This window comes from Hakea prostrata, unplaced genomic scaffold (genome assembly GCF_041222555.1).
Source record: "Hakea prostrata isolate BN-2017 unplaced genomic scaffold, UWA_Hpros_2 contig_252, whole genome shotgun sequence".
Classification (NCBI taxonomy): Eukaryota; Viridiplantae; Streptophyta; class Magnoliopsida; order Proteales; family Proteaceae; genus Hakea; species Hakea prostrata.
Window position 1 is genome coordinate 7,365 of NW_028291371.1, and position 1,841 is coordinate 9,205.

Here is a 1,841-nt window from a genome sequence, read left to right on the forward strand (position 1 = left end):
CGGAGAAGAGAATGGTCCAAGATCACAAGCGATGGCCCAAATAGTCTTAAAGTCCTAAACAAGCATATATGAAAGGTTAGAGAAGAAATCGGAACAATCGGAGATCAAACGAATCGGAAGCTGGGCAAAAGTTGCTTGACAACAACTCTATTGGTCGATACATTTGGTCGATAGTATCGACCAATAGTATCGACCAATTCAATTCCGGGACGGCAAAGCTGGCTTTTCGGATTCTTGCCTGCCCAGATTTGGTCTTCCTGGTCTCGGATTGACATGAAACTTGGAGGATAGTCTAGGCACAACATGGGGACACTAATTATCAAGAAACTTTCATAATCCAATGGTCCATTTGGAAATCCCCAAATTGACATATTAAGGTTAAGAGTTGTAGATCATAGCATTGGCTATAACTCAATGCAAATTAGGGGAAAACATGGGGAATTAGGTAGGGAATCGTTTAGAAGTAACATGGAGCACATATGCAAGGTATAGATTAAGTAAATCACGAGCTTCATCTCAGTTTTGGTAAATAAAGCAAGTTGGTAAGCAATAAATCATGGAAATGTGTAGTCAATGATCATGAGGTGAATCAATCATAGTCACATCGGTGAAAACATCATTGTGTGGGGTTTAGAAGGTTCATGGCAAGGTGTATGCAAGGTTGCAGCACCTTGACCATGGTCCCAACAGTAAAATAGAGAAAAGATGAGTAAGAAAGTGATTAGGAGAGAGAGTCATACCTTTAGAGTGGAACAAGAAGGTAGGAATAAGTGGTTGGCAATGATTGATGAAGAAGATGCTTCACCACTACCAAGGAGGAGTTCTTGGGAGGCTCTCTCACGTTCCCAGATGTTAAAGACACGAGGATAGGGCTCCAGTCTCGAGGAATAAATAAATAGAAAAGAATATTCTAAGAATCTTTAAATCCGGGCTCAGCGAGACTTGTTGGTCGATACATTTGGTCGATGGTATCGACCAATAGTATCGACCAATTCAAACTCTGCAGAATTTTACAGAATAGTACAGCAACTTTAGGTGCGGACTTGGAGGGCTATACAAGGTCAAATTGCATGGGGTTTTCTCCTACAGTTCACTCAAGAGGTCTAGTTTCAGGGAGTACCTTCGGATTATGCACCGGAGTCCGTTTGCTATTTCAACTGTCTCGCTCTTCATCAGTGCGCAGATTCTAACTTAACACTGGTAATGTGCTCAAGGAAGGAGCAGCATCATCAATGTCCATAAAATGGAATCCCGACATTACGTCATCAACCAGTAGGGCCCATAAGTCCCTCCTACCACCACTTCGGGTCTTTGGACCTACAAACATAACAATGACCGGGTCAGGTCAGGGTTAGGTAAAAGCTGGATTTTACAGCATATCTCCAGGAAGGTGATTGCGGTTACCACAATTACTCTGAAGATCCCGCGAGTGGTTATGCTCCGTACGATGCTTAGTCCGACCATTGAGTGGAAGCGTCCTTGTGCCATTTATGAGATTTACACTTATAAGGATGTTGTCTATAAAGTGGAGAACAATTTAGTTACCCAATGTACTTGCTACTGGGATTAGATTGTGTCTAGTTTATTCTTTTAGAGCTACTTTTCCGCTGGTTGTAGAGTGGGATTTTTGCCTCACTTTACTTATTTGTTTGACACTCTGATTATATCTATTATTCTGATTCATTTATGATTCATTCTTTCTTTATTGGATCTATGGTTTATCTTCCTCACTTTTATTATGATTGTTCATGATTATGTTATTGTTTATGTGGGAGGTTGATCACTCGATACCTGATCTTCGGGCTGTGGATCACACTCTCGGGTATGCCAGATAGGGTACC